Genomic DNA, 25,627 nt, shown 5'->3' with positions numbered 1-25,627 from the left:
AAATTGATGCAGGTCCCAACGCCACATGCTCCTATTTTTCTGCTATATTTTCGGTATTAGATGTTCATAATCAATAAATTATGGTACGACTTACCACTGACACGGAATGTCTTGCAGATGAAAATCGAGTTTCGAAATCTCTGTTTAACCATTATAGAATTGAGCATCTAACAAAGATAAATTATACTATGAGCAGAGTTCTGCCGGACAGCTTTCAGTTTCATTCCTATCTCCCAGCCATTGTGCTACTGGTTTTCCTTGTCTTTCTTTTCCTACTATCGAATTTCAGTATCCCATCACATCTTCAGTCCCCAACCATAACAAAATTTTTGTCTGCCATAATTACGTGAACAGTCTCTTATACTTTTTAATATCTTCTTTCAACCTCTTCACAAGTTCGTCCAAACGGCCACATCACCTCACAGAATTTTCTTGCAAGTTCCAGCTCATCACATCTGAAGCGCTACGTGGCCTATAAAAGTGTGTCATTGTCTTAAATTATGACTTCGTTGCTGTCTCCTTTACGATGACGCTAGTTTTTGTATTTTTGATTCATCGGTCTTCTGACAGGTTTGATGTGGCCCCCCAGGAATTCCTCTTCTGTATCAAATTTTTTATCTCAGAGTCGAGATTTATCAACTACGTCTTCAATTATTTGCTGGATGCATTCCAATCTCTGTCTTTCTCTACAGTTTCTACCATCTACATCTCCGTCAAGAACTATGGAAGCTATTGTCCGATATCTTAACAGACGTCTAATCACCCTTCTTCTGGACAATGTTATATATATGTTGTTGTCCTCGCTGATTCTGCGGAGAACCTCATTATGCTGTTAGTCCACCTAATTTTCAGTGTTATTATGTAGCAACACGTCTCAATTTCTTGGATTATCTGCTGTTCCGGTTTTTTTTCCCTACCGTCCATGCGTCACTGCCATACAATGCTGCTCTCCAAATGGACATTCTCAGAAATTTCTTGCTCAGACAAATACCTAGGCTAGATACTTCTCTTGGCCAGGAATATTCACTTTACCAAAGCTAAACCCCTTTTTATATCTTGATACCGCCCTTCCCTCACTGGCTATTTTGCTGCCTAGGTAGCATAATCATCAGAATTCCATAACTTTATCTTTATCTGTCCCCAATTCTGGTGTTAAGTGTCTCGCTGTTCTTATTTCTGCCACTTCTCATTACTTTGGTCTTTCTTCCACTTTCAGTCCCTGTTCTGTACTCATTGTACTGTTCATTCCATTCAAGACGTCATTCAGATCTTCTTTACTTTCATTGAGGACAGTAACCTCATCAGCGAATCTTAATATTGATAGTCCTTCACCCTGAACTTTAATCCCACTGTTGAACCTTTCTTTTATGTACCTCATTGCTCATTCGATGTATAGATTGAACCGTGGGGGCGAATGACTACATTTCTACCTTACACCATACTTAAGAGCACTCCGTTCTTGGTCTTCCAGTCTTATTGTTCCCTTGTGGTTGTTGTATATATTGTACGTTACGATATCTTTCCGTGTAGCATACCCCAACATTTTCTCAGTAATTCGAACATCTTGCATCTTATCAGTCGTATATCATGGAACGCTTATTCCAGGTAGGAAAATCCCATAAATGTGTCCTGATTTTTCTTCAGTATTGCTTCCATTATCAGTTGCAACGTCAGAAGTGCCTCTCTGGTGCCTTTACCTTTCCTAAGGCCAAGCTGATAGTCAGCTTATAAATCCTCGATTTTCTTTTCCATTCTTCTGTACATTATTCTTGTCAGCAACTTGAATGCATGACGTGTTAAGTTGGTTTTATCTCACTTGTTGGTTCTTTCTGTTTTGGGAATTGTGTGGATGATGTTTATCCGAAAGTGTAATGGAGTATCACAAGTGTCATAATTCGACACACAACGCGAATAATATTTGTTGTCACTTCCCCAATGATTTTAGAAATGCCGACGGCACATTACCTATCCTACCCACCTTATTTGATCCTAAGTCGTCCATAGCTCTTTTCAGTTCTCATCCTATACTGGATGCACTATCTCTTCTATATCGAATCCTCTGTTTCACCTTCTATCACGTCATCAAATAAGGCCACCCCTTCGTAGAGTTCTCAATGTACTCTATCCACCTGTCTGCTCTCTCCTCTGCATTTAACAGTTGAATTCCCACTGCACTTTTAATATTACCGAGCTGTTGTTAATTTCCTGAGTCAGCCCTTCTGACAATCATTTCTTTTTCGATTTGTTCAGATATTTCTTGCAGCCGTTTTGTCTTAGTCTTCCTCCACTTCCTAGTTACTGTACATTGGGGTGACGACTGAACTGTGGGCATCGTATTACAATGTGGTGGTATCAATCCATAAGTGCATAGTCAAAGTGTAGTGGAGGCCAATAATAGCGAAAGTGGGGTGATGGTGACAAGGCCTGTGACACATCTGGTGGCGTCAGAATCCGTTGGTGACCTGAATGTCACTGCGTCTTCCGATACGCAACATTTACCGTTCCATCCTCACTCGAAATTCAGTGAAGGACAGTGTTGGGTTCGCATGCCACTGGACGAAAGGCGAAAGAGGAAACACGCTGCACACCTGGGTTCTTACGCCTTAGAAAACGGCACGAAGTGCTACCCAGTGCTGATAGTACTTCTGAGACAGCATAGGATGCCTCTCCTGGTGGTCCAGCAGCTCCGGCAGTTGTGGCAGAGAGGTTCTAGGCGCTTCAATCCGGCTCCGCACTGTTGCTACGGTCGCAGGTTCGAAACCGGCCTCGGGCATGGATGTGTGTGGGTCTTTAGGTTTGTTAGGTTTAAGTAGTTCTAAGCGTAGGGGACTGATAACCTCAGATGTTAAGTCCCATAGTGCTTAGAGCCTAAGGTCCAGCAGCCGATTTTCCTACCCAATCTAGACAAGTGCTGAGGTCTGGTATGTTAGACATTCTGAGCTCCTACGTTAGACTGGTAACGGTGCCCTTCAGATAATAGCATACTGCTTGTGAAGAATTCCTTTGTGGGCTCGTAGTGTTTGCAGGTGTTTGCAAAGGGTCTCGTTGGTGACGTGGAGGAGGCTAAGCTGACGGATGTCGACCGCACTGGAGCAGCTGACTGCGAACAGTGGCACGAATGACGCCACAAATGATGCCGCCCACTTTGGTTCCGAGGCTATCTTCGGTTCCTTTCGGCTGATGACTGATTCGAAGAAATCAACTAGCTTCGAATGCGAAGTGAAGCCCAATCCGACTCTGTGTAGCATCATACCCATGTTTGATAGCGATTCTCTGGTTTAGAGAAGAGTGGAAGGTCTAATCAGAGGCTAAGACGACTCTGCGACGGTATTGAATGTAAATATCTCACCCTCTGCTGTCAGGTGGAGAACAGCAGGGTTCCCCTTAGTAGAACAGGTGTGCACTACACGTAGGAAGCAGCTACTAAGGTAGAGGAATACGTACGGCGTGAACGCAGTTGTTTTTCGCATTAGAGAAACCCCTGTTAGGATAAGAGACGAACTCACTGCCAATATCGGAGTTACAACCGCCAAAACCTTCCCACACAATGAACTTTCTCGCAGATCGGATATAGGAAAGGTTAATACGATCTTAGCAAACTGCAAGAGCATCCAAGGAAAGATCTCAGAATTAGTACCGCATATTGAAGGTTCTAATGCCCAGATTTCCGGCATAAGAAATCACCCTCATTCAACCTACGACGTTGTGAAAGAGGGCAAAGGAGAAGACAGAGTTTCGGCGCACTCTCTTTCCCTTGGGGTGAAAACAGCGGAAGGGAACGGTAACCACTGCACTAAAGACATACGTAGATAGGAACTTAAATAGTGGTAACACTGTTGCGGAGACACCATACAATGGAATCTACTATTGCCGCTGACAGCACACGTTGTTGACGTACCTAGCAAATGGACTCGCCCGTCCCACGTCACCGGCGTGCGCACAGTCGGGGGAAAAACAGTCACTTGTGAGCGAGCGGTCTAACGTAACGGTGTCACTATGTTTTCGAAACAGGAACAGCGGAGATGGGTGAAGGTGAATGTGCCAGAGGTCGTACAGCACGACAGTGTCATCACGGTCTTCAAGAGGCGTGCGGGGCATCGGCATTGCCGTACAGAACAGTGGCTCGTTGGGTAAAATCCTTCAACGAAATCGGAAAACTGTGACAGACATGCATCGGGCAGGTCGTCCTAGCGTCTCTGAAGAAGAAGTGCATTGCTGTTGCCGCGTTAGTGGACTGTGATCGACGCCATACGATTCATGAGCTCGTCCACGAAAGTTGATTAGCGCGTACGACTGTGCCTCGCATCCTGATCGAAGTGGTAGGCAAGCTAGAAATTGCATCACGATGGGTTCCGCGTGATGTGACGGAAATACAGAAATGGAAGCGTTACGACGCTGCTCAGACGCAGTTGGTACGCTATGAGTGCGAAGTAGAAGCTTTCTTACGCCGTATCGTAACACATCGTGCGAGCCAAAAGAGCGCCAGAGCCCCAGGATGGTGAATGTTACGGTGATTCTCGAGTAGACTGTGATGGTGTTATCTTAAAGCATTACGTTCCTCCACGGCAGACCGTCAATGCACAGTATTACTTTTCGTTTTCGGACCATAACTTTCGACTAGCTTTGCGAAAGAAGCGGCGACACTTTCTGCGCAATCCACCCATCATTTTGCACGAGAATGCGCGGGAACATACAGCGCAAGCCGTGGCTGTTCTGTTCGGTCGATGGGACTGGGAAGTAGTGTACCATCCAGCATACTCCTCGGATTTAAGTCCTTGTGACATTGATTTGGTTCCGAAGATGAAGGAACCACTTCATGGCATTCGCTTCATAACTGTTCCAGAGATTCGACAGGCAGTAGACCATCAACAGAACAGGCTAACGGTATACTACCCCTTCCACATCGATGGCAAAGGGGCTCTGCACAATGCTGGTGACTACTTTGAAGGACAGTAACAGGTGCAAACATGTAACTCTTTCGTATGTGTTGTGAATAAACAGTTGCCCCTACATAACTTCCAACCCTCGTATAACGCGTATCCACAAGACCGCAATCGACCCTGGGTACGAACCTACAAAGAGACGGCTTAACCTTCACTCCGCTTACGGTGCTAGTTGCCGTCTTTGAATCAGCCATCAGCCGAAGGCAATCGAAGATAGCCTGAGACCCAAGTAGTAGGAATCCTTCGTGCCGACATCTGCCGCTATTTGCAGCCAGCTGCACCAAGTGATCTCCCCGGTAGCATAGTATACCGGACCTGTCCTCCATTCGGATCTCCAGGAGGGCACTGCGAAGGGAGACATAACCATGAGAAAGGACTGAATAAACAACGAAAGGATAACATTCTACGAGCCGCGGGCTGGAATTTCGGAAGTTTGAAAGTGGTAGGCAAGCTAGAAAACTTGAAAACAGAAATGATAAGGGTCAGTCTAAATATAGTTGCGGTCAGTGAAGTGTGAAGGAAAGAAGACAAGGATTTCCGGTCAGATGCGTATACAGCAGTACCAACAGCAGCAGAAAGCGTTGTAACTGGAGTAGGATTCGTTGTGATAAGGAACGTAGGGCAGAAGGTGAGTTACTGTAAAGACGTCAAAAACAGGGTTGTTCTCATCAGAATCGGTAGCAAATCAACATCGACGACGATAGTTCGGGTATAGATGCCGGCGTCTCAAGAAGGAGATGACGAAACAGAGGATGCACATGACGATACTGAGCGGATAGTTAAGTGTGTAAAGGAAAATGAAAATCTAATGGTCATTGAGGATTGTAGACGAAGGATGAGATGAAAAGGTTACGGGAAAGTAGGGGCTTGCTCTAAGAATGAGAGAGGGGAATCACTAACTGAATTCTGCAATAAATTTCATAGCGAACACTCTATTAAAAAACTAGAAAAGGAGGAGGTGTACTTGGAAAAGGTCGGCAGTAGGAAGATTTCAGTTAAATTACATCATGGTCAGACAGAGATTCCGAAATCAGTTACTGAACTGTAAGACGTACATGGGAGATATAGACTCAGATCACAATGAAGTAGTGATGAAGATTAAGCGGAAGTTTAGCTGACTGGTCAGGGAGACTCAATAAGCAAAGAAGTTGGATAAGGAAGTATCAAGGAATGAAAAGACACACTTGAGTTCTCTAAGGCTATACATACTGCGATAATGAATAGCTCGGTAAACAGTTCAGTTGAAAAGGGTTGAACATCTCTAAAAAGGGCAACCATAGGAGCTGGAAAGGGAAACGTAGGTACAAGGGAGGTATCTGCGAACAAACCATGGATAACAGAAGGAAAACGTCAATTGCTCGATGAAAGAAGGCAGCACATAAATATTCAGTGAACTTCAGGAATACAGAAATAAAAGTTAGCTTGGAAAGAAATGAAGTGCAGAGAAGGTTAGGCTAAATGGCTACCAGAAAAAATATGAACTCGAAAAAGAAATGGTGGTCAGAAGGACTTACACATCATATAGAAATATCAAAACAACGTTGGGTGAAATTAAATGTAATGGTGGCCAAATTAAGGCTGAAATGGAAATTCAAGTGTCAAATGCAGAGTAAAGAGCGTATAAAGGCACCAGAGAGGCAGTTCTCACATTGCAGTTGATGATCGAAGCAATATTAAAGTAAATCAAGACCTGTTCATTGGATTTCTCAACGTGGAAAAAGTGTTCCTTTATGTCAAATGTTGTCAGATGTTTGGAATTCTGAGAAAAACGGGGATAAGGTTTAGGGAAAAACGATTAACATACGATATTTATAAGAATTACAATGGTGTAATAAGACTGGAAGACCAAGAAGGATGTGCACCGTTTCAGAAGGGTGTAACACAGGTATGTTGCCTTTTACCCTTACTGTTCAACCTAGACGTCGAAGAAGCAATGTCAGAAAAAAAAAATAAAGTTTCCAATGTAGAAATAAAATTCGACGTGAAAGGATGCTAGTGATTCGCTGTTGGCATAGCTATCCTCGGTGAAAGTGAAGAACTACAGGATCTGCTGAACGGATTCAACAATCTAATGAGTACAGAATATAGAATGAGGGTAAATCGAAGAAAGACGAAAGTTATGAGAAGTAGCAGAGGCGAGAACAGCGAGAAACTTAAAATCAGGATTGATGATCACGAATTAGATGAAGTTACGGAACTCTGCTACCTAGGCAGCAAAATAACCAATGACGCGCGGAGTAAGGAGGACATAAAAAGCAGACTAAAACTGGCAAAAAGGGCACTCCTGTGCAAAGGAAGTCTACTAGTATCAAACACAGACCTTAAGTTGAGGAAGATATTTCTGAGAAAGTAAGATTGGAGCACACCATTTTACGATAGTGAAACGTAGGCTGTGGGAAAACCGGGAAAGAAGAGATCGAAGAATTTGAGACGTGCTAGAGACGAAAGTTGAAAATTAGGTAGACCGTTAAGATAAGGAACGAGGAGGTTCTCCGCAGAAACGGCATTGAAACGAATGTATAAAAAATGACAGACGACATCTCGGAATGACTTCCATGGGTTTGGGGGAACTACAGAGGGTAAAATATGTAGAGGAAGATAGTGATTGCATCACATCCAGCAAATATTTGAGGACGTAGGCTGCAAGAGATACTGCAAGATGAAGAAGTTGGCATGGAGAGGAGTTCGTGGCTGGCCCCATCAAACCAGTCAGAACACTGGTGCCTCAAAAGAAAAATAATCAGCCTGCCGAAGTGGCAGTGCGGTTAAAGGCGCTGCAGTCTGGAACCGCAAGACCGCTACGGTCGCAGGTTCGAATCCTGCCTCGGGCATGGGTGTTTGTGATGTCCTTAGGTTAGTTAGGTTTCACTAGTTCTAAGTTCTAGGGGACTAATGACCTCAGCAGTTGAGTCCCATAGTGCTCAGAGCCATTTGAGCCAAAAATAATCCTTAGACAGTTTTAGGAACAGAATGTTGGCTGAAACTGAAAGTGAATAGCAACGAAATCGTAACTTCAGACTGGAATATTTATCACAACGATTGGTTAGTCGCCAGTGGTAGCAGCTCATTTTTTACATTAAACACCTGAATAATTTCTAGTACCTTTACAACGGATTCCTATCGTAAATTCACCTGGGTAATGTTAAACATCAAAGGTCGATCAAAAATGGTATAGGGATGCTTTTACAGACCGCCTGGGTCAGGATCTGTAGTAGTGCTAATTATCATTAATACTTGTCAGGTATAGATTGTCAGGTATAGATTGGGAGAGCCATGCCAATGACTGTGACATTATCCTGAATGTCCAGCCCGAAAATTATTTCGAGCACATAGAGAAATAAATGGTGAAGGACCCATCTTTTAAAATGGGAAAAATTGAAAAGCATCATTCAACGTGCTTTAGACAAGTACATTCCTGGCAAGGTCTTAAGGGATATGAAAGACCTAAGATTTTTTAATAGCCGTGTTAGAAAACTGCTACGTAAACTAAGAGAGGTTTACCACAGATTCAGGAGAAGTCAAAACCGAGATGACCAAACAAAACCTGAAGAAAACGAAACCGATCGTAAAGAGAATAATGAAAGAAGTTTTCAGTTGCTTTTAAACTAAAATGTTGTTAATCGATCTGAGTTTATGACCCAAAGGGTTTTGGTTTTATGTAAAGTTAGCAAGGGGTTCGAAGTCCTCTATCCATTCACTCCATGACAATTTTGGTACCAAAACGGAGGATAACAGAGAGAAGGCCGAAATACTGTAATCGATCTTCCGAAATTGTTTCACGGCGGAAGATTTCAACTATCGTAGGAATTTCGAAATGGAAAATATTGAGATAGTCGATCGCGGAGTAGATAAATAACTACAATCGCAGGATCCTGAGTAGTTTAGCATTACGGTTGCTGTAAATTCCTGAACACATCACAGCACCCCACCTGTTGTATTTGCCAACGTGGTCGAATGCTTTCAGCTATTTCTTCTATGGAAAATATAGAGGGATAGTTTCCAGCTGACTTCTTACTGTTTCGAACTGCACTGTTTCAGTTTTCACTGTCAACGCTTGTGGCCTTCGTGCTGCGTTGTATCTCCCTCAGTATAAGGTGTATATTGTGATAAAAACGCTGCCTGTCATATCTCCACACTCCGCTTTTCAGTGACCAATGTAAAGTGTGGGGTAAGAATCACTTGTCAGCTCTGGTGCGTAACCAGCGTGTCGGACAACAGGGACAGACGGTCACACTGCATGCACCACAGACATCCTAAGTATTACCTCTAAATTGATCACTTTAGCTAACTGTTTCTATACTTGTTATTCTAGGTGAATCCTCCCTACGTTACTCAAATATCTGCTGCTGTCGATGTTACACTATATTCATCTTCCAAATGTTGTTGCCTTCATTTCACTGACCTCCACTATGGCTGAGTCTTTCCGACGGTTAATGTTTTCCTCTTGGTAATCTCCGCCTTGGAAGATGACCTTTCAGCAATGGAGATATACCATCATGACCCTTTTTCAAGTACAGGCCACCTGTCCTATGAATTCACGTCACATGCCCTTAATGGTATGGCCCCATTACCTGCTGCACTCGCAAGCTGTATATCATAGTTGATTCTTTCATATTTTAGGGGCATTTTCCTGTCCAGAGGGCAAGAATACCTGTCGCTCTTCTGCCCTCTTTGCCTAGGACATTTCTGATAGTTTTTACTCAGAATGTAAGTAGTGGGCGGGTTCGAATATTGGACGCAGAATATTTTGTTTAGCAATGAAAGACGCTACTCCTACACCACGTTTTCTTATTCGCTTCTTCTTTCCTTTTGTACCGTGTCTTCGTAATGTCATACTTTTGCCAGCATACGTTGATGAATCGTGGGAATCTGAGATGAAACCAAATTCCTGGATACTTGATTAACTCTACATTTACTTCATCTACTCCTGCTTCCTTCTTATTTCCTTATGCCTTTGGTGTTTTTGTAATATGTCCATGGTTTTGCTGTCATACAGAAAGAAGTTTACTCACACTGACGTACATTATGATAGTTGTGGCATTACTATTGTTTGGTAGGTTTTCGTTTGAGCGTACGGAATTCCACCATCCTTTAATCTCTAATGGGCTTGTGCATGTGCATACCAGTGCATACCATTCGTCTCTCACCATTTCTATGGAACTGATCTCCCATGTATTAAACCAATACTTATTTATGGTAGTAATACACAATGATTGTAAACATTCAGTTTTACACACATCGGAAGCTTACACCCGAGACCTCAACTTGGTTTACCAAAATGTTCCAGCCGATTTCGGCCAATTCGAACATTTCACTACGTGACCACCCACTGACATTCAGTTGCTCTAAATCTGAAACGACACAAACACAAACACACACACGATTATGTAAATATTGTTTCCATTTAGGTGTGGACGCACTCTATCGCTGGATCGCACATCGCTGTCTGACGCTTCATCTCCACTCCACGACGCAACAGTATTATGTCCATGTGATGGTTTATGGTCAAAGTAGTAGTAGTAGTGATGGTAATAATAACAGTAGTAGTATTAGTTTGATTCATACCTATATCACCGTTACAAGGACTCTGACCATGTCGAGGAACTTCAAATTACGAACAAAAATAAAATAATTTAAAATAGAAAGTATATCAAAAATGTGCAGTATAAATTTCAGGACACATCCCTCACGCGTAGACGAAGAAATTGTGTTGTGTGAACATGTTTCTGGTAACGCTTTGTTTCGGTGTTATCGCTGTTACCACTGTTTTCAAAACTCATTAATCAAGGGAAACACAGAAAAACAGAACGCTAGAACTATGAGGAACATGCACTGTTGGTGACGTCTCGTTACGTTGTGCACCGCCAGTGATTTGTTTCACGTGTTCCTTTTGCCATACGACGCACGTCATTGCTTGTTTACGCGTAACATTAACTGTTCCAGCGATCAATGCGACTGTTGCAAGCACACTGGTTACTACGCAGAGTTGATCATAGGCTTGGCTCTTGCAATGGCAGTGTACACAGATGTGGAGAGTGCACATGCCCATTTGATGTGTCAATTACTGGGGGCAATGGCGCTCGCGCTCAGTGTTTCTACTGGGAGAGATTTCCAGAAAAAGTTTGAAGCGATTGATCGTCGTCTTGGGGAACATAGAACGTTTAAGTCTAATACTGCCAACCGTTGGAGGTCTAAAGGACGAAGACATCGCAAAGGAACGCGGCAGTTCTTCGTGTTGTTGACGACCCTAACGTCAGTAGAAGACATTTATCTACAAAACTTCATGTTGACCACGTAACTGTCTGCGAGTGCTACACGAGGACCAGCTGTATCCATACCATTTGCAGCGTTTGCAGTCACTATAAGCAGCTGATTTTCCTGCACGGGTAGTCTTCTGCGAATGGTTTATTCAACAAAGGGTAAACCCTAATTTTAGTGTAACGCTGTTATTCACAGATGACGCGTCGTTTCAACGAGTTCAGATTGTAAATTTTCACAACCGACGTGTATGGGCAGACGTCAGTCTCACACAGTTATTGAAGTAAGTCATCAACAAAGATCGTCTGTCAATGTTTGGGCTGGCATTTTTGGTTACTGTTTGGCAGGGCATCACTTTCTTCCACTGGTGCTCAACGCACAAAGCTATCATAATTTCCTAGAGAATATCCTAGCTGATACGTCAGCAGATTTGCCTTTAGCTGTGCGACAGAACATGTACTTCGTGCGCGGTGGGGCACCTCTTCGTTTTAGAGCTAATGTCCGTCGGCAGATAACAGAGGGATGAGTCGAGGTGGACCAATTGCCTCGCCTTCACGCTCTCCGGATCTAAACCAACTGGTCTCTTATTTGTGGGGCATTTGAGAGCTCTTGTGTATGGAACCCAAGTACAGGATGTTCAGAGTCTCGGTGCCAATATGATGGAAGGCAGCGAAATAATACGCAAAATTCCAGGGATACATCAGCGCATCCGAGATTCGCTACGATGATGGGTTGGTGTATATATCAGTGCACGCGGAGGGCATGTTGAACTTCTTGTGTGAGAAAGAGTTGCGTGTGATATGCTGGTGCGTTCTGTTTGTGTGTATTTCCCAAGATGAGTTAGTTCCGGAAAATGAGCTACAACGTGGAAACAAAGCGTTTTCAGACCCATGTTCTTATAACATAATTTCTCTGTCTAAGTGTCAGGAATGTATCCTGCAGTGCGTGCTGTAAATTTTTGTTACACCATATATACTGACATTTACATTCTTACAGGCCTGGCTTATCAATGGTGAGATTCTTTTACAGTCGGTAACAGATGATTCAAAACTTCTTAAATTTCTCGTACACTAACGTTGATTGCGTTTTTACAAACGTCTCCATACCCGCTGGTGATGAAATTCGGAGCAATCATTTGTCCTGGATGGCACATGTGGCAGCATGACATGTTTAATTCGTTTGGTTTTTATTTCAAAGCTATTTTCTTTTTGTAAGGAATTATTCCACTATGAATCTAAATTTCCCTGGCGTATGCTATATATGAATAGCTCTCGGGTTTCCTGCCGGGAGGCAGCTTTAAAATACCGCGACGTTTCGGTAAGTGAAGAGGCACGCGGCAGCTTAAATAATAGAAAGGGTTGACGCAAGGAGCAGCACACGTGGCTGTGGAGTGGAGGGCTGAGCGAAGTAAGACTACAAGGGCAGCAGCATTCACAGTCTCTCACACACAGTTCTTTAGTGTCCAAACCAAATATCATTTCCATCAGAATACAAATTCCAACGAATGAGTAAGCTGTGGTACAAAATCACATTATCACTTAAGTTCGTCCCGTTCGCCCAGAATGACAACAATAATCACAGCCAGGGAATTACATTTCCAAAGACTGAGTCTGATACTAATAGTGTTTATGTGGCCAAATGGGTTTCGTAGGATTATAAGAAAACCTCATTTAAAGCAGTAAATGATAAAATACAGAACCAAAAAGCGTAACTCCATTATTAGAAAAGAAATTTCATTTCCAAAATGATTAACACCTTGCGTCCAAAGTGGCGTTAATAGTAGTGACAATTGCCAATCATACTAAGAATTTGAATGACTGAAAATTTGAAACCAACTTCGGTTCAAAATTGACCAAGGCAAGAAAATCTCATTTAAGGTAACAAATCATAAAAGTTAAATGAATAAAAATTTGAAAGTAACTCAAGTTAAGAAACTAAGACAAGAAAATCTCAATTGAAGCAGTAAATAATGAAACATTTAAATACCGTCACATTTAAATACCAAAATGATTAACATCTTTCCCGAAGTGGCGTTCACAGTAATGATAAGAAATTGTCAATCAGACTAAGAATTTAATTCAGTGAAAATTTTAAATCAACTTCAGTTACGAAAATTGGCTAAGGCAAGAAACTCTCATATAAATCAGTAAATAATAAAGCATAGGAACACCAGAATAAAATAACTTCAGTATTAAATAAATGTAATTGTCGTGTGACTAGGGCCTTCCGTCGGGTAGACCGCGCAGTATTAAATATCAGATTTCAATTCCAAAATAATCAACGTTGAGAGCTACAAAATATTAAGTCCAGATGAAGATAATAGTAAGACGAGAAAATCATCCTTTAAACAGTAATAGTTAATCATGTAAAATTTTTGGCATTCAGCAAACAAGAATTTTTATAAAGGAGAAAGAAACCAGGCGACTGGACAGACGTCCACCCTTAAGATGCAGCGAAACACTTCGACAGCATGACTATGTGATATCGCTTCCCCACTGTCAGAAAGGCCAAAAAGATGAGGACTATATTTACAACACGCCAAGATTTTGCATTAAGGACCAATAATAGCCAGGATACCATAGCTAATTACACCGATACAATTCCGTGCAATAACAAGTTATCGCATGAGCTGTTTTAAGATACGAAACAGGAATCAAGAAGCCCGGGAATGAATTGCACGCAGGTGTCGGTTACGGTGGCGGCGTGGCTCGGAACCACAACACAGCTAGTGCGACCCTTAGACAGACCGATCCTCGTTAGTTGCAAACAGAGAGGCCCACCTAAACTGCACAGCGGCTAGGAAACTAAGGGTATTTTGAAAACAGTCCTGTCCAACTTTAAAGAGGGTCAAGTACAAATAACCCATTCAAACAATATTAAATAACAGGAAAATACTATGACAACTGATTTAAAGAGATTACATAAGCCATTGTAATTTTCCCTTGCTTGGCATGATTGAATTGATCAGAGGTAAACGTTCCAAACCGACACAGGCCAGCTAGATATTTACTGCTATTTACTGTTACCAGGGTCTTTTAAGGAATCAATGCACTTTTAAACCTCGCTCTTACGGCACCACGTAATCGTACTTTACGTACAAGGCACTGTCAGAGAAAGACATAATCGATTTAGGATCAAAAGGAACAGCCTACAAGACAACAAATATTCATACAACGGCTCTCAATTCTATGGCCAGAATACTTCCGCCACCGCAGAAAATTCACTTTGCTGCACTTAAGAAACCGCGATCGGTTGCAGTATAACTTTCTTAACCGCACTCAGTTGACAGATCCAACATCCCGCAATACCGGGGGAACCGAAACTATCTCCTTCCAGCGAATCACTCCAAGCATCCACTGAGAACTCTGGGACGCGGCACGCCTGCTACTTGAGCGGCTCGGCCCACTGAAGAAACACCGAAGAGTTGCTCGCACTACAGCGCTTCCGTCGCAGAACAGCGGGGAAGGCAAACACCAAGCTGCACCCTCAAGAAAGAGAGGTCTGCTCATCACAGGCGTCACTTTCCAAATCAACTCGCCGACTCCCGATCACATCTTGGCCTTTTGGCTGGCAGACGGCGCTGCAGACCCACCAATGTGCGCAACGGAGAGATACCACGAAGCTGACTCAACACACTCAGTGGCGAGCCACATGGCTCAAGTCCTACTCACTGCCTTCTGGTGAAGTCAGACAGTCTTCCAAACGTCACCCTGTGTCCCCTCCCCGCCCCCCCCCCGTTCGAAACCCGATAGCTTTTCATGGAAAATTCCATTAATCATTAATCTCTCCTCCGTTCCGTGTAAATTTCTGGACCTTATGACTAAATTGAGCGTTGGGTACACAACAGATAAATTAAGCTTATAAATTACGAATGTTTAAGAACCCGTGACTGTTTATTCAATGTAATTACGGCCTAGATAAAACTGCAGTCAGTCACTTTTTTGAAATATTTCCTTATTCATTCCATCTACATCTACATCTACATGGATACTCTGCAGTCACATTTAAATTCCTGGCAGAGAGTTCATCAAACCACCTTCAAAATTCTCCGTTATTCCAATCTCGTATAGCGCGCGGAAAGAACGAACATATCTTTCCATACGAGCTTTGATTTCTCTTATTTTAGGGTTCAAATGGCTCTGAGCACTATGGGACTCAACTGCTAAGGTCATTAGTCCCCTAGAGCTTAGAACTAGTTAAACCTAACTAACCTAAGGACATCACAAACATCCATGCCCGAGGCAGGATTCGAACCTGCGACCGTAGCGGTCACGCGGTCCCAGACTGAAGCACCTAGAACCGCACGGCCACACCGGCCGGCTACGTGGAACTGTGCGCAGCTTCTGTGATTTCCACTGAATAGATGAATGCTGTTCGTGTACTGGAGTAGGCCGTTGGTCGGTTGCGACGGAGCAGCGAGGAAATCTCCACAGAATGAGGGCAGGCTGGGGCCACTGGCGGCATGCACGCGCAGTCAGAGTTGTGTGGCACTAGCTGCGAGAGCTGCAAAGTTCGCCGCCCACAGAACCTCCATACTGGGGTTGAGTAATCAGTGAACCTCTTATGAAACCGCAACTGCTGTGACATCTCTTCATTGATTACTGGTTGTTGCTTCCAGAGCTGTTCCCGCAAGCAGCAACGTGATGGTGTGCTTGAGTCGGCAAAATTTTGCAGCTGTCTTCCTGTATAGTGTTTAACTTTAGAAATGATTATAATTTATTAGTGAAGGGCACCAGCGGTATCATCTGCCTTGTGGCCGTGAATGTTCTGGTTACCTGTCCTGGTCGTTAGTGTAGTTTCCTGGCAGTGTGTTTTTCCTCGCCATGTTGATGCTGTCAGCACGGCGTGTTGTTCGACAGCTTGATGTTGTTGTTCCTTTTTCTTTGAGTGGTTATTGTGCCTTGGCTGTGTTTAGACGCCAATTATTTAGACATAGTCCTGCTGCGATCCTCGCTGATATTTTTGGTTTTCGTCCTGTTGGTCAGGTGGGAGGGAACTGATTGGGTTGTTGGTTGGTTCTTCAGCCATCCCTAGGTCGCGCTGCCTCCCGATTATTTAGTGTTACGCTTGGCTGCCTGTCTCACCTAAACTGTTGTTAGAGAGTCCTCCCCAGGCCGACCCTTGGAACACTTACGTGCACCACTGTTCTGCTGTTTGTGATTGAGAATTTATTTTGTCACAAGGCTTCCAGCTGTGTTTTAATTTTGTGTTTTCCATGTTCAGTATATGGCCTTCAGCCAAACTTTATGTGAAGTATTTTAAGATTAGGCTTTCAGCCGTGTTTCATTTAAAATTCTTATTTGTTCTGTATTTAGGCCTTCAGCCGCATTTGTTTTAAAATCTGTGGCTTTCAGCCCGTAATCTGAAAATTGCTGTCTGTAAGGTTTCTCTAATTATCTTGAAATCTTAAAATGGCCTTCAGCCGTACTGTATAAATGCTTATCTTAAGGTTTGTCTTCAATTATTTTGAATAATTGTTTGGGCCTTCAGCCGGCAAGATATTTCAAGTTTTCTTAAGATTTTTTTTTGTTGTACTGTGTAAATGCTTGTCTTTAAAGGTTCCCTTTTATTATGTTGAAATATTATTGCTCTTTCAGCCGAGGAATGAATTTAAATTTGCCTTAATATGGATCTTAACGTGAATTTGTAAATGCTTGACTTTTAGGAATTTCCTTTGCTTATCTGAAATATTATTTGGGCCTTTTGTCTGAGAATATATTTTAATTTTATTTAAGTAAGACCTTCAGCCACTTCCGTAAATCCTTGTGCTTTAAAAGGGATTATTTAAAATTTATTATTGAGGCGTTACTTGGGCCCTAGCTGTGAATTGATCCTTGTTGTTTTAAAGAGAAAACTATGCATTGTGTTTTCGAGGAATTAAGTTCTGTGTTCTTGTGTAACTAACAGTAACTGATCTTGGCCCCTTCCCACAACCTGATCCACTCTGTCCTGCGAAACAAGGTTTCAGACACCACTTGTTCATATAAATGTATTCCATAAGCCTGACCCTTATGAGTCAGAGTCGAGAAACCACGAAAAGGTAAACCATAATGTTAGGTGCTCGTAGACTTGGAAGGATTATAGCAATTTCCTCCCAGTGGTTTTCCAGCCGCTTCAGGCTGTGTGCACGTACCGATATTGAACGGCGTGTTGGGGTACAGAACCAGACGCGCATTGGCTGCCAGGCGTATAACACTGTTGCAGGCGTGTGGGGCCCGTGAAACGAGTTCCGGCCGCACTGTGAGACAGTAACGAGGCTACCGCCAGGCACCTGACTCTGTGCAGCTCAGTACTTGTAGCTGCTGCCGTTGCTGCGGGGGTTAGCGATTAATTAGCCATCCTGCTCGTCAGGCGCAATTGGTTTCGGACGTCATGTTTACATTTCTGTACCCCAATAACGTGTTCAGAAGGCGCACCTTACAATACTCCGTGACACAACAAATAACCGAGTAACCACTGCAGTACCAGGTGCAGGGGTACTTTATGCCCATCTTTTGGGAATGTTGCTATCCAGTCAAGTAAGTTATATCTACAAACTTTAAAAAATATTTATTGTTTTTAATGAAGTCTCCTCCAGATTCGATAAATGTTTAAAATTTTTCTGTAAGGTTAGCCAAGAAGCTGAAGTTTCGATAGTAGAGGTAACTTCTCGCATTGAATGTCATATACAGTGTTTTCATGTTGAAATCTTATTCACACACTCCTTAAATTTTCCGGATGGGCATGAAGTAACACCCGCAGTAACACACATGACTGAAAAGTTTAGCACTAATCATGATTTCGCACGGTTCAGTGACCTGGTAAAAATCTTTCAATTGGATGCCACTTCGGAAACTTACATGTCCCTATACAAGCGAATTCATTCACCCGGCAAAATGAGACCTACAGTTTAATGTGGAATCCTAACTATGTACCGCTTCTGCTAAATTCCGGAGATGTGATGCTAGATTAAAAGGCGATCCCGCTACCTCTCTGTTTCGATGCTCGAGATTTGCTGCTAGACCACAATATCCAACAGTTGTTCAAGAGGTACACCATCTTCTTTTTCACCATCAGTTATCTATTTTAACGATGGAAAACGTAATGTTAGTGAATCATGTGAGGTGAATAACGAATAAATTCTCCAGTGACACTAGACTTCTCCCTATCATTTAATCTGAGACTGTAACTTAACATTTCTCTTTTCTGTGTAATCATAAATTTATAAACATTATTATTTCTTAATATGAACTAACTCCTTCATTAGTACAACATATGTGAGAAACGTAATGATAAAAATTTCTTACATTTCTAAGTGTTGATTTTATCGCAACACTCTAGTACTAAAAATTGTGAGAGTAGTGCGTAGATTTTCTCAGAATTCTTGTTCTGCTTCAGGCACACATAACTCACTGGATATTTTTTGTAAATATAAACATAAGTAACTAATTTTTAACAAGTCTTCTGTCTGAATGACTGGAGACGGCAAAACGTATGTGCACAAGCACACTGAGACCCTGGCCATATTTCTCACGGAGTCACTGTTTCTGTAACAACCGTTCGTCCCAATAAAGATGACCCCAACTTAGGTCTTCACAAATTATGGTTTATGGAGCACGCATGCAATTTGTATGATACGTCTATCTTACGAAGGCAAGTGATTCATGTTTGATATGGAATTTTGTACATATTTACCCAATTCTATTGCTCCACCTTGCAGTGTACCAAACTGAGGCACATTCAAATAGAGTGCAGCAGTCTGACATATATCGAAGGTCAGATGAAATACAGGTACAGCTGATTCCATTTCAACACACACATGTATGGCAACAGCAGTGTCATTGTATCAACAGTGATGTGTTTGTTAGTACTGCTTTGAAATAAACAGCACAAAAGTCACTGCAAAGTGTATTTCTACATTCTCAAGTGTTGTGAACATACGTGGTTTACATGATTCAGGCTTGACATGAAGTGAAGCAGAATGACCATATTTTAAACTGTAATATGCTATGTCAGGTATTCTGTGTGTGTGTGTGTGTGTGTGTGTGTGTGTGTGTGTGTGTGTGTGTGTCACACATGAGATGAAAGTAAAAAATATAGTGAATCGATATTGTTCTTAATTAGCAATATGTGTTCAGTTACATCACAATTGTTATTATTTTATTATTATCTTTCCCTGGCAACAGATGTGTTGTAACAGAGCTTCATACTGTATTCTTTACTCAGAAGCATATGTCTCAGGATATGTTTCTATTTTATGAGATGACTATGTAACCTCCAAATCTCTCCAAAGTCTTATGAACGATATAAGCTAGTGTATACTGCTATCTGTCACAGTACAACCGAAACAGAAAAATTATAGGAAATCTGTTAAAGATTAAGTGCAGGCACTGAACTTGTCATAGTTTGCATACTGTCACTCTCTACCCCTGTGGTGCAAATATGTGCTGTTTGTGTACTCCTTTAGAACAGTTACAGCAGTAGTGCTACATATGAATTTGCTACATATGTTTTAATGCTAGAAATCGTTAATAGGGAGTAGTTTAACTCTATCATACACAATGCTTGTAGACATCTTTAATAGGGAGTGGTATAACTGTATCGTACACACTGGTTGCTTACTCTTAATCCGTTAATATCTATTTGATGGTATAATATAATGTAATATAACAAAAAAATATATATTTAGGCAGCCCTCCACAGGGTTAGACTTTAACATTCCATTCCACAGTTATATATCACAGCTTACAAATATGTTTATTTTAGTAAAGGAAGATATACGTGCTTCTGACTTATTTGTAACAGGGCATGCTATAAAATGGCTGACGATTGCCTGGATTACTCTGAAGCCAGTGAGCAGAAAAATATAATTTGTTATACATCCTTACAGTTAGAGCTCACACATGTTAAACATTTCAAAGGAAGTGGTAAAATCGTAGTGTAAACATAGTTATCGTACTAAGAGTAGACCTAAATTGATGTATATAATAAAATGGTAGTAAATCCTACAAAATCGTTTGCTTTTGTCTAAACCATGACATTTGAAGTGCGTAGCGAAGCAGCCTACTCACGCCTTATAAAATTCACATCAGTCTTTCCATTGTGTGCCAGCCTAGTCCGCTGTAACTAGCTCTGACGTCATACATGTTGCGCAATACTTTAAAAATCAAGTAAATAACCTGAAACGTTTCTAGCATGTCAGGAGTAATACTAAATCAATATGTGTTGAATATCAGTTCAATAACTTTAACCATTTTCGAAATTTGGACATTTTTCTGTAAAAATCATTGGCGCAACAGAAAAGAGCTAGAAACTTAAAAATTTATATTTAGATTCCTTTTGCATAATAATTTAGTACAAACAGTATTCTGGATCTCACAAATTAAAATTTTAGTTGAAATTCATGATTTTCTGGTTTTTGTCTTAGAAATTAAGGAAGCAAGATAAATTAAGTAGACGAATAAATGAAGCTAGAATGTTTAAATTTAAGTAGAAGGGGGATCCGCTATAATCATAAAAATGTGAGAAGTTTCAACAGAATAACTATAAAACTCTAGCTATAGCGTATCTCCAAAGAGCAAGTTCAGAGCTCTTCTACTGCGTGTAGTGTAATTAAATTAATTCTCTCGCCCAAAATATTTTACTTAGCCACATCAGACTTTTATTATGAATACTTACTTGTGTGGTGATTGCACAGTTAAATTGAAAGCTTCATCAGCCATCAGCAAAGGAAGCAATGATTTATTCTATAACTTAAAGTGGTGCATTACTAGCCCAGCGGCTAGTCGGGAGAGCAGATTTGATCAGGCGTTCCCTTAGCCGTCCGCACCGCGGCTTTATATGTAAGAACGCGGCGCGAGAAAAGGAAAGCCCCAGTTCTCTCCAGACGCTGATTAACGCACCACCTGTGCTGGGAGTCGCGTCGCGTCGGTATCGTTGATATAAACAGCCTCGGATGCAGTAATAAGTAACTCGGGATACGCGTAACCATGAAATCGTTTTCGAGTGAAGTGTTAATTTTGGGATGACGTTAATGATCTATCTTTAGTTTGCGTATGTCGTATTTTCACGTGCCGCCGCAATCCAGACATTCTACCATTATTAGCGTGGCGTTTGATGAACATTATCATCAAATTATGGCGAGCATTCACTTAAACATTTAATTTGCATCAGCGCATTAGACTCTGAACTGCTCTGATAGTTGGATTGTGTGGATTCTTTTTGGTCTGTGACTTTCAAAATATAGTGAACATTTTAGAGAGAATGGTTTTTGATTATGAATCCCAGACAATCTCCTAATTCCTCAGAGCTATAAGCTGTAGCTATAAATGTATTTCTCAGATGAAGTGGGCACTAGGAATTCTAAGTACAGGCTTCACGTTTTGCTAATCACTTTCTGGTTGCCAATATTGTAGTTAGAGAGCCAGTGTTGAGAACGGCAAACAACAGCATTAAATAAATAATAGGAACATTAACAATTATTCCACCCACCACCCCACAAGTGGACTGTCATCAGACCCATCACAAAGGTCGCCACCACCTACAACCATACAGATAATGTAAGCAACTTCAAAGAAAATATCTTTGATAATACAAAATACTTAACTCCATTACAATATCATTGTATTGACATTTGTTGTAAGACCCTTTTTCCAGAAATGTATATGGGTATAAACTTAAATTTTATGTCAGATACTAACAACTGCACTCCCTTGCTTATGTGGATAAAAAATTTGCTTCTGAGCCAGTGCAGCCAAATAAGATGTATACAAGACATTATATGTGCATGCCAAATTTTTTTGTTAAATGCCTATTAATTCCTTTTCTTGTACATTGCAGTTGATTTGTCTATGGGCAGTGACTAGTTTTATTGGCCATCATTTGCAGAAGCATTTGCAAGTATTGTACCACTGGAAGCATCTGAATCAGAAGACAATGAAAGCTCCATTCTGCGTAAGCACCAAATCTGTCGTTTCAAATGTTGATGGTTCGATCAACCTCTTCGTTATCTTAGAGCAATAATGTTGATGATGATGAGGTTGATGAAAATCATCCTAACCTTCTCCCTCCCATTAAAGTTATACATTAGGGTGAGCAACATTGCCTTTCTTTCCTTATATTGTGTGTGTGTGTGTGTGTGTGTGTGTGTGTGTGTGCATGTGTTCATTCGTTATGTAATGATACAATTCATGTATATTAGAGCTAAAATGTCATTATGGAATGAGGAGATTTTACAACATGAAACTGATGTTTACACATGTATGTAGGGCCTACTGATTTTTTATATTTGTTGTCATATGTATACACTATTTAGGTATTCTTTCTAGGTATTATCTCAATATGTTTGCACACTGTACTATAAATATCGAGGACAGCCCTACGAAAATGAGTGTAAAACAGCAGTATCATACAAATGAGATGTATGTCAACAGTGTTATGAGTAATAATGAACCAGAGGGCCGCCTTCAGCATTTGAGGATGTCAGTGAATGGGCTGCACTTCTCCTGGGGCAGATATGGGAGTGTCAAATTAAGAATTAATAAATTGTACATATTTTTAGAAAATAAAAACGTTTTAAACAATAAACATGTTTCCTTACTCATCGACCACTGCTGTCTGTGAGTGAGTGTGAGTCTGTGTGTGTGTGTGTGTGTGTGTGTGTTTGTGTGTATCTCTACCACCTCAGTTGGCTCCCACCAGCTGACAACTGCCCAGATGTGGCTGCATATGTTTGTTCGGACACAGCAGCAGCAGTAGTGGTGGCAGCAGTGGTGGTGTCAGGTGGAGGGTGGTGGTCTGTGAAGGCCTGTACAGGCTTGTGGTCGCCCACAGTGGCTGGCTGACAGACTATGGTGAGAAGGCCTCTCCTTCCACCCCATGAATGGGGCTTAACTGTCGCCCTGTGAGCATCAAGAGCAGTGTTGTATGGCAGAGAGCCAGTAGTACTACTGTACATGCATGTACACTCTCACTACTTAGTTCATCTTGACAGCAACGATTTGCATTTGAGCACTTCCTCTAGGCGAGCATTGTTTATGTGCTTGAATCAGAGGATGGAGATTAGGGAGATAAGAACAATGTTTGTATTATTTCTTTATATACATGTTACCATTATTACATTCATATAGTTCTCCAATATTTAGTGAACAATATTGCTTTCTACCCCATTCAGCTTCATCCTGTACAGTGTTCAGAATTACCCTTCTACTGACTTTTTAGTTACTGACATTCTTTGGCAGTGGATTAATACAAGCACTTACACACAGTAGTGATTACTTTATGTTTACACTTCTCTCAAGCGAATACTCCACAATGTCATTTTATGCACCTCCGACATTGGTCACCATCGACTTGTTCTGTTTGTAATTATCACTAATGCGTAGTACAGATCATCCAGAATCACAACAGTCGAATGTGCTATGTCCCCTGATGTTAATTCAAGCACAGATTTGCTGTATGTGACGACTATTGAAACCTTTCTCCAACCATATAAGTGTCAGTTGGTGTATAGGGTACAACATGTTGAGTTGTCGTCTTCTTCTCTATGTATTCCTTCATGCTGCATAGATAGTCCCATTTGTGCCATGAATGCAGCACTCTAGCCCCAACAAGTTGAACATCTTGTTCTTCAGTTACTACATTACATCCACTATTAGGTACAAGGCCAGCAGTGACTTATTTAGATCCACTAGCAGCCAAATAATATGTGTTAGTGATTAGCAGTATTCTGCCAGCACAGCAGATTCTTAAAATCTAGAAGACTGTCTGTGGGTTGCTGCATTTCAGATGCTACAGACAAGAGTCCCTTTGCACCAGGGGAAAACAATAATGTAAGTATAAACGAATATATTAATAACAACAGTAACAATAATTTATGGATAAATACTTACATACAGATTTATTCAACTTTTTGGAGGTAATTTCAGATCTCTGCTGATAGAACTTCATGATGGTCCTTCCACTGCAGAGCAGAGACCTTGAGTGATTACTGTTGGCTAAAGTCAAATTGGAAGTGGAGAGAGGAGGGTAAGGGGGATTGGGGATGATGGGAACTGGGAATCGTTAAACATGATATGCACAATTGTCAGCTGTTATATGAGGCCAGATACAAGAAGTGCTGACGTATGCTCAGTCAGTGATTTGTGCCAGAACCTGCAATGCTGCTCTACTTAAACGTTTCCTCGACAATACTTACATACTGAGAGTTACACGATTTTTATTGATTTTATTTAAAAAACTTATATAATTTGGAAATAGATGCCTAAAATGGCTGAAAGTCCTGGTGCATGGCTTTCGACAGACGAGCACTTCGGCGACTTGTAAGCCCCTAACCTAACCCAGTAAGCCAATCTGTGAAAGGGGACGTGCAGCTTAACGTGGAATCTGAATCACTTATTGTTCGTGGCGACATCTCATATCGTTGAGAGGTGAGTTTTAGATTACAAGGAGACTGAATATTTCTGTCATTAGGTTGGGATTCAGTACCATGACGTTTCGGTTTTCGGGCAGAACTAACTGGCAGAACAGAATAAATGCAATGAGCACACAAAAACTCAAAGCAGATTAATTAAAGAAGTAGTAACGAACAGAGCTGAGAAGAAGGAGAGTCATTGGTTTCACATGTACTACAGAAAAATGAATTTTCGTTAATGTTGTTACTATTGAGAAAGATGCTACAAAGTAAATAATGAATGAGGTCACTATGCAGAAAAAATATTAGACATATTTCCTCTGAGAATGAAAGGAAAAAAGGCAACACTTTACCCTGCATTCTGGATATACGTAATATGTCGACTACGCATATATGAAAATACAATTAATACAGGAAAAATATTCAGAATTGCGAGTATGTTTACTCTTTTACTGCGGATGGCCTGAAGGTGGCACAGTGAAATGCTGAAACTGGTAGCCTTCAAAATAAAATAAAATAAATCATTTGAAGTTACACCTAAGTTGGTGAATCTCATTGACATTGACAAACTGAAAAGATAAGTTAAAAGAAATTGGTCCCTGTCTGATATTAGGCGGTTAATCAGTAAAAAGTTTCCTAACGTTTGTGGCCGAGAAACAGCGCCCTGCTCTCTCTCTCTCTCTCTCTCTCTCTCTCTCTTTGTGTCTTTGTGTGTGGCCATTGAGTTGGATCCTCGACAGTACAGCCATGTATGTCCCTCTTTTTAAGTACTAATTTATTTACTTTATCCAGCCCTGGTGGATATTACCTTGTATTATAAATCCGGTTTTAGTTGTGACAGAGTCCTTCTGCATCTCATAATCATAAAAGCGGTTTGACGGTGGGTTCTCTCACCACATTCGATCTTTTTCTCCTGAGAGAAATATATTTCGAAGAAAGTCCCGTTTTCTATGTTTTTCTTAGAAAAGTGTGTCTGGATTTTGCTAAAAATGGCATTTCTCGTCTCTCCACATTCCAGTTGTAACGCAGTTTTAGC

This window comes from Schistocerca americana, chromosome 4 (assembly GCF_021461395.2).
Source record: "Schistocerca americana isolate TAMUIC-IGC-003095 chromosome 4, iqSchAmer2.1, whole genome shotgun sequence".
Lineage (NCBI taxonomy): Eukaryota > Metazoa > Arthropoda > Insecta > Orthoptera > Acrididae > Schistocerca > Schistocerca americana.
Note: the sequence above shows the minus strand (reverse complement) of the source record.